The sequence below is a fragment of the Bacillus rossius genome, chromosome 5, assembly GCF_032445375.1.
Source record: "Bacillus rossius redtenbacheri isolate Brsri chromosome 5, Brsri_v3, whole genome shotgun sequence".
NCBI lineage: Eukaryota > Metazoa > Arthropoda > Insecta > Phasmatodea > Bacillidae > Bacillus > Bacillus rossius.
In genome coordinates, this window is record NC_086333.1 from 258,730 (window position 1) to 267,559 (window position 8,830).

Sequence of the window (8,830 nt, forward strand, 5' to 3'; positions counted from 1 at the left end):
TAATAAATTTGGAATAAAATTTTGGCTGGCTGTTGATGTTGCGAGTAAATACATTCTAAATGGATTCCCTTACTTAGGCAAAGATGATAAACGGCCTGCTGACGAGTCTCTCTCTGAAAATGTAGTTCTTCGATTGGTTAGTCCTTATCTCGACACTGGCCGTAATATTACCATGGACAACTTCTTCACTTCAGTCGCTTTGGCAGAAAAATTGATGGCTAGGGGTACAAGTGTTGTTGGTACAGTGAACAGGGCTAGAAGAGACATTCCAGCAGAACTCAAGAATGCAAATCTTCCATTGCAGGATTCATTCATACTAAAGCAGAATGACTGCACTCTTACTGTGTACCAAGGAAAAGTAAACAAAAATGTACTTGTACTTAGTACCATTAATACATCTGTTTCTATTGGCGTAGATAAGAAAAGACTTCCAGAAACTGTCAGTTATTACAATGCTACTAAATATGGGGTCGATATAGCAGATCAAAAGGCTCGACAATACTCAACTAAAGCCGCATCCCGGCGCTGGTCACTCCAAGTATTTTACAACATACTTGATTTTGCTGGAATTAATTCATGGGTACTGTACAAAGAAGCTACAGGTTCTAGTATCAGCTGAAGAGATTTCATCATGAAACTAGCAGAGCAACTTTGAGAGGGCCATGTGAGAAATCAAAGGGAAAACTTAGAGGACAACAATCTTGACACAGTTCCACATGAAAATCGTAAGCGCCGTCAATGCCAGATTTCCAAGTGCAATGGAAACAAGACTACCGAAGTTTGTACTGTATGTGCTAAATATGTTTGTGGCAAATGCACAGGGAAAGTCGTCAAAAAAACTGTGTGCTTAGTATGTAATGTAAAAGTAAATGTATGAAAAATAGAAAGTTGAATTGTATACATTATATCAAATGTACAATTTTATGTGTTTTGAAGAATGCAAAAAAAGGAAGGGTCACATTCATTTTCAATTTTAAAAAATATGATAATTATATTCTATTTTTAAATAATATTTTGAAATAAAATATTTTTGAAATATTACAAAATATATGTTACAAAAGTGTGTACGAATGTCTATATTATCTAAATAAAATCTTTTATAAATAAAATTTTATTTATTTTATCTCGAATAAAATGATCTTAAAGTAAATGTTATATTCTGTGTTAAAATCAATCCAAAAATATATATCATAAACAGTATTTTTAAAATTCGGTCAAATTGACCCTTCATGGGAGTTCTAGGGTGTAACAAACTCTGGGAGTCCTAGTGTTAAACTCATGTTAAATAAGTGAGTTAAAAGAGGAACTAAAAGATGAGAACAGCCTTTCAATATGAAATTTGGTATCCCGTCGGGACCCATTGACATAGATGTTTTTAGAGTCTTTATGCCCCAAAGTACTAAACTTTCAGATATTATAGGAGCAGAAATTGTGTCATGTGATACAGATGAACAGGAAACATTGTTTGTGTGAGTAGGTGGCACATAAACACTAGAAAAATAATCCGCAAGCGTATTAGAAAGTATTTTAGGATCATTGGAAACACTACCGTTAACTTCAAGAGATAGATGATCATAATATCCATGTTTCATTATTTTTACAAGGCGCCAGAATTTCATCAGGTTATTCTTGATATTATTATTAATTGCTCTTAACCAATTGATTTTATCACTTTTGATTAAGTGCTTGGCCTGTTTACGTAAAAATTAAAATTTAGAGAAATACAATGAATTACAGTTTCTTTTATAAAGTTTGTGAACATGCTTCTTGGACTTCAGAGCTTGAATTAGATCTTTTGAAAACCAGATTGGGTAGGAGGAAACCTTTCTTGTAAAAGTAGGAATGAAGGCGTTCATATTTGTGCATATACAAGAATTAAGTTCATCAACAAGATTATTAACATCAGATGATTTAAAGAAATTAGACCAATCATGACATCTAATACCATTATAAAGACCAGCATAATCACCATTTTTGAACAATTTAAAATTGACAGAAGAATTGGTCACATGAGAGAGACTATCTAATGTTAATTTGATATTTAAGGCTGGGTGATATAGGTCTTCCTTAACAAGAGCTTCATCGGCCTTAGTTATTAAACACTGAGAAACATTGCTGAAACAAAGGTCTAAAAGATTTTTGGATGATTGAGTTTTATTGTATTGTGTTAAACCAAGACTAAAAATAAAGTTTATCAGGTATTGTGCCTTGTTTTTAATATGCGTGTGTAAAATCTGGGTAGCTTGTTTATTGGTTCAGTCAACTCCAGGTGCTATAAGTACACAACCACCACGTTATTTCAATGTCAGTAATTCGTTTCTGTCACTTCTATAAATGTGATATTGGTCAGTAAAATAGTAAGAGTTAATACTAAATTTGTTGAACCAAGTTTCTGTAAGGCAGATAATATCTTTTTGACAACTGATACAATTATCAAAAAATTCAATAGATTTAGTTCTAAGGCCTCTAACGTTTTGATAAAGAACTTCACGGTCAATGGAAATACAAGACATGGACGACACTTATGATGCTCCTCCAGGCACCTGGAAAGAGGTCGAAGCAGTCACAGGTTTGGGACTGGCCCTACCTTAACACCGGAATTTTCAGACGTAGACTCATTGCCAGCAATTTGTTCAGGATGTCATTTCCCGTAGAATGGGCTAATTAGGCAACCACTCGGCCAAAACACTATGTTGTTAATTCGAGTGAAATCGTCTTCCAGAACCGAAATGTGAAAGGAGGCATATGTGTTAAATTTTGTTTTTAGTTTAGCTACTTTAACATGTGATAGATTGAGTTCACTGGAGATATAGTCCATTATTTCATGCTCCTGAACGGTCGGATCAAAACGGGTAACAAACAAGGCTTTTGTTTTTTTTAAACGGGTTTACCAACGGTTTTGAGGGTACTAATGTTTCTTATGCCAATTTGCATAGTCGTTCTTTTGCGATCCTGTTCGCGGTTGGGTGCAGAGAAAACGTTGATTGCGGGTTTTCGTTCACGTTGCACCACAGTAAATCCGTCTTCGTCAGCGTGTTGGATGGTGTTGTTTACACACGCGACACCGCGTTCTTCCTGCTGCGTCGAATGTAGGTCAGGAGACGGACTACCGTTACTCGAGACAACAGACATTGCAAAATGTTCACTCTTCTTGCCGCTGGAGGGTTTCTTAACAACTTGACTGTAGGATTTAAAATTGTAATTTTTAATTTTCTTGATAAATAGGAGCTCTTTTTTTATTTCAGCTATTTCTTGTTTTATTTCAGCCGTTTCAGTGCGTGAGTCAATGAGCAGGGTTTTGAGTACTGCATTTTCACTCCTTAATTCGTCCACCTTATCGCAAAGAGACTTCACCCTATTTACAAGTTTATCCATGTTAGAAATTTTCAACTTCGCTATTTTAAACGTCTGCTGTTCCTGATGTTCATTAGTTGCAGATGGTGTTTTTTTCGTAGGAGACCTAAACATTTTTACGGAATCTACTTGAACTATTTCACCAATTGAAACATTGCAAAATGGTAAGGGAAACCCCAGAAAATCAGATTGATCACAAAGCGAAGAATTAATGATGGTAAATCACCGGGGTAATGACAGACGTCAACAACAAGCACATTAAGATAGCGGAGCGCGCACGAAACACTACTGTCGCCTTTGAAATCCCGGCCCTCAACATGACGTAGCCACTTTTTCCAGTCAGGAAACAGTGATCCATCTAGCCAAGCAGGATTGAATTAAGACATCGTGAATGTCACACAATTATCCACTCAGACTATCAAGAATAGGCCTAGGCCTAATGTAGAGTAGCAAAACACATTCGATACTGAATCGCTTAGTCTCACAAGTTTCACCATGTTTTCATTGCACAATTAAGGAAACTGTGCTAGCACACACCCGTGAACGTAAACTATATTTCTAATGAGAGGACCGCCGTTGATTTCTTCTGAAAAAAAAACTCTTCTCACAATTGACTAAAAAATTTCAAATATATTTAACTGCTTCTGTAGAACTCTTGACTCAGAATAACACAATGTGTAACTATTTTTGCGGTGTTTTTGTTGTGTTTGATAGGCAAAAATCTCGTCATGAAACCATAATATTACCAACTACACAAATTACAGTGATACAAAAACACCACCACAGCTGCAACACTTTTAAAAAAATACATCTAAATAAATGAAAATATGTTCACTAAACAATCTTCAAAAAGTTTCCAGCCTACCGGATACTTCAAAGTTATGACACAAACGGCCAAACGTATACGAACTACGGTGCCGCAGTTTTCTACAACTGGCTTGGCGCAGCTCGCCACGGTCCGGGGCCGCCTAGCATGAAATTCTGCACGTCACAGCTGTATGGTGAACCAAACTTTCCCGGGGCTCGTGGCTTATCTATTACTTTGATTTACATGTACAACCCGCACCCCAACTTTCCGATTTTGTTTTTAAAAAAAAATGTGCTTGTGATACATGTATTAATCAATATATATAAATATATATATGCACACACACTGTGATTGCCACACAACAAATTTCCCTGAGATTTCCCTGTGTTTTTGACCCATTTCAATTTCCCTGAATTTTCCCTGTTTTCCCGGTCGTTGGGAACCCTGACTTGTTTGCCCAATTAGGCCCATCTCGATGTATAACAAAGTGTTCAGTAATCTGTTGATTATGTAACAACATATTAATTTGAGTTTTTTTTTTAAATTAGGAAATTGTAATAGAAGCTTCATGCTGGGACCATTTACGCAAGGAAGATAACTACAAAACTGTGGAACTGCAAGGTATTTATTAATTAATTAATACTGTCATTATGGATATAAGTAGCCTGAGATATAGAGCTTGTAAGTTTTGATAGCCATAAAAATATGTAGAATACAATGTTTAATGCTTTGACGAGCCAAAAAAATTTATTCCCCCTCGTCCCCCTCTAAAACAGAACAGTGAGTAATTATATCAGATAAAAAATTACCATGTATTTTTTAATTCTGCATTTAAAACAGAACCTTTATTTTTCAAGCATGTAATAAATACTATAGAGTTCAAATACCTTACATGCAATATAATTTATGATACCTTTCACTTTCAGAAACAGATGACTGGTCATGATACAAGCCATCCATGCTGAGAAAAGCTAAAAATATCAAACTGAGGGAGAAAATTGCTGCATCTAATGATGAAGCTGAATGTTTAACTCCAAATGGTAATTGTATAAAATTTTGCACTGTTTTCATTTACTTAAGTATTGTGAAAAGGGGAGATTTTTTTTCTTTGTTTTTCTTTAAAGGCTTAAATATTTTGGGTTGGATCAAATCTCTTCAGATGTGTCAGTTTGTGTAGTAGTGGGACTTGTGTATGTATGTCAAAAATAAAAATAAAAAATGGCCACTATTAACACCAAATACAAAACAAAACACTTCTGCAAACTGAACATAAACCAAAATAAATAGTTCATATTGGAAAGGATTTGACATTTAAACAAATTACATTCTTTTTCCAAATATTATACTTCTTCAGTTTATGATACAGTACTTTTAAAAGTCATAAAGACATTCACCTTAAGTTATTAAGAAAACAAATTTATGTAGCTTGGAATTATTTGTATGTCACTTGTTTTTATCTTAAATTTTTGTTCATTCACATACTCTACTCTTAAATAATGTAAACAGTGTACACCGCTATTTCGAAAGTAACCAAATCTTAATACTTGTTTTAATGCATAGAAGAAATTGTGGTCAGTTCAGAAATTTAGGCCTTGACTGTTTATAATGGTTACCATTATGTTATTAAAATCACTTTGAAACCAATTCAATTAAGAATAAATCTAGAAAATCTTTTCCACAGATGTAACAAAAACTGTGCGTGGTGCAGAATGTGGATCTGTATGTTCAGATAGTTGATAATGGTCATATGGGGCTAGTGATATGTTATAAAATAGAGGAACTTTAAATATCACAAACCACATTACAGTGCACTGTCTGGGGAAGCTCGCCTGGCCAGCAACACATTTCTCCACGCAGATGTGTGTGTGTGTGTGCAGAAGGTTGTTTGTTTATTGTATGTAATATAGAACATTTTTATGATATTTCAAGATTTATTTAAACATTTTTACATCAGTATTTTTTGTTTACTCTCTAACCCACTCTTATTTTATTCCTAAATAAAAAACACTGCATTAATGATACTTTTTTAAGTTTTACTTTTTAGTTACTGTTAATTTATAATGTAAACAATTATCACTCTATGATGTAATGGTTTTCTCTAAACAATATGTTTTAAAGTAAAATTATTTTTTGGCCTATTTTCCTGGCAAAACACTAACAACAGTTTTTCTTGAATTTTAACATTACTTGAAATGTACATCATTTAATTAATTTAAAGCTCCATCAACTCTTAACACCTATGAACGCTGAAGATTTTAGGCTATTAAAAAAGACTGATAATTTGTTTTCTTAGCGTCAAGAAGTATGCAGAGGAAACGACCTGCATTCCATGACCGCCCAGTATCAATGAACGGGGAACGGCTCAGCGGTTGGGCAACGGAATAAAGAAACCTTGCACGATGTCAGCAAGAGCTACTCCCAAAAGAGTTTGAGGCCAGAGAAAAGAGGGAGGAGGAGCTTCACAACATTGAAGTGGAGATAAAGAAGAAAATAAAGAAACTTGAGCTTGACATAAAGATAATGAAACAAACTTTACGGGAAATAGAAGATAAGCACAAATGTTAATTTTATTTTCTACTGTCCATACAGTACTCTCTTATGACAGTCTTCAGTTTATGTAAATATATTGTATGTATTTTGCCCATTAATTAAAATATAAGGTTATAAGTGTATTTTCTTTCTTTTTATCATTGGATGAAATAGATCAGTGGTAGTCACTGCAGAAAATGAAATGGATATACATAGTAGAAGTGTGGTGACCTAAACACAATATGTAAATTCTCCAATGCATTTACACTTGCTACTCTTGGAGGCCATTTGGATTTCCATTATTAGGACTGTTAAAAAGTAGCTATTGTATACACAGTTAAGTGTAGTGGTGTACATGTTTTCTGATCAAATTCTTTATTAATCTAATATATTTCAATAGGTAATAGATTAGTTTACCAATAGCATTATGTAAATTCAAAGTCTGATGTTAACAAGACATGAACTCCTGCATATATAAGATTCAATAACCATGGAGCATAAGATGTTTAAATTCTTAAGAGTTAGTCACATTTTAAACAAAGCCAAAAAACATTCATATATACAAAAAAATATTGAGTTTTGATATGACTATTATCATGTACTTGTATACATAAAAGTAAATAATACAAATTAAATTTACAATAACATCACATTAAAAACACTTCACAGCCTTGAAAGGGGACAGAATATCATTTCTTAACACCATTATTCATAAATGTAAATTGTAATAACACATAAGAAATAGATTGTCTGTTAAAGTATACATTTTCTCTACTTAGGTAATTGATTTGCACATAGTAAATATCAGTTACAAACTCATTTATAGTATGCTTTACATCAGGACTAAAATTTAAAATATCTTAAGTGGTTATGGTAATATGGAACACATGCTCAAAAAACTGTATGTCAAATGTGATACCAAATAGTTACCACTACAAGGCAAATTATACTCAATGTCACATTAATGGAACACAAGTTAACATCACACAAACAAAGCACAAATAATATGAATTTCTAGAGATTTCTGAAATACAGAAAAATGAAGTTTGGTTTTATTTTGTCACAAGTCTGACATAATGACATTTATGGCAGAGGAAGCATATCAAATCAAGATTACAAACTTTTTCGTTGCTAAATAGGCTAATTTGAATAATTAACATTTAAAACAATGTCACTTTTAAAAAAATTAATTTAATATCGGTTGATTTGCTTCTGTCCTCATAGCAATCTTTCTATTTACAACTTTTTAAAGGTGAGAAATGCACTTGGATGCTAATACTTACTACCAGTTATAATGTTTATTCATTTCTTCACTATATTACTACTAAATACATCACTACTACAATCGTACATGTTCACATTACTCTTGCTAACCCACATCAGCATTCCAGTCCCGCCATGTTTATCTTTTCCACTGTCGCCAACCTTTACTCTCTTTACTACATCTTCCTATTCTTTATAATTTCAGTACTGTTTTATTTATTATGTTAACTTTACTTTAACACGTAATTGGGGGTTCTGACAGTTCGATGTGGTCGTGAGTGCACTGGTTCTTCTCTTTGTCTTTCAACTGGGATAACTTCGTCAGGTGCAAAACCTTTAAAACCCCCTTCCTGACCCTTTCTTTCTGTTCCCCCAGAAGTTGCGTGTTCCACTGTTACTCTTTCTCCAGTCCAGAGGTTGTACATGGTGTGTGTGTTGAACAGACTGGTGTGCTTTTGTGCGTTCCTGTTGGACTCTGGATTTTCTGAGGTGAAATGTATTTCTTCTTTTGACTCTCCCAAATTCATCTTCAAAGAGGATAGACCTTGGAGCTTCACACACCTGTATCACTGTGGCTGGTTTCCAAGTACCCTGGTCATGGTATACTATGTGCTCCCCTTTTTTGAACTCAAGATATCTGGACTTGGTGTTTTTGTCATAATTTTTTTTTATTTCTGTGGTCATACTTTAACTGTGTGTTGTGAAAGTTTGTTACAATGCGAGGTTTTACCAAGTTGTTATGGATCGGTAGTGTTGTTCTTGTTCGCCTACTGTACATGAAGTTGTGAGGGGCTGAACTGTGAACCCAACACTGGTGTATTGCGATATTCTAGGAGCATCATGTATATGTCCTGGTTTTCTTCTGTACTTTTTTTT

At 34.0% G+C, this 8,830-nt stretch overlaps 1 long non-coding RNA gene across 1 annotated transcript; it reads left to right on the forward strand.

The window, feature by feature from the left end:
* The first annotated feature begins 1,073 nt into the window (after nucleotides 1–1,073).
* Nucleotides 1,074–7,062, forward strand: LOC134531534 (uncharacterized). The gene is made up of 3 exons (XR_010075021.1): nucleotides 1,074–4,783; nucleotides 5,089–5,202; nucleotides 6,456–7,062. It is a non-coding gene; the product is annotated as an uncharacterized LOC134531534 (long non-coding RNA).
* The last annotated feature ends 1,768 nt before the right edge of the window (nucleotides 7,063–8,830 follow it).